Source organism: Dipodomys ordii, unplaced genomic scaffold, assembly GCF_000151885.1.
Source record: "Dipodomys ordii isolate 6190 unplaced genomic scaffold, Dord_2.0 Scaffold218, whole genome shotgun sequence".
Classification (NCBI taxonomy): Eukaryota; Metazoa; Chordata; class Mammalia; order Rodentia; family Heteromyidae; genus Dipodomys; species Dipodomys ordii.
In genome coordinates this window covers 648,817-649,072 of record NW_012267434.1, presented here as the reverse complement: position 1 = coordinate 649,072, position 256 = coordinate 648,817, and positions in this window count along the sequence as shown.

Genomic DNA, 256 nt, shown 5'->3' with positions numbered 1-256 from the left:
AAGACACTAGGAAATGGAAAGACCTCCCATGCTCTCAGATAGGCCGACTTAATATAGTGAAGATGGTAATTCTGCCAAAATTAATATACAAATTCAATGCAATACCTGTTAAAATCCCAATGACGTACATCACTGAAATACAGAAAACAGTCCAAATATTCATATGGAACAACAAAAGACCTAGAATAGCCAAAACAATTCTAGGGGATAAAGACAATATGGGAGGGCTATCCATGCCGAACTTCAAACACTACTA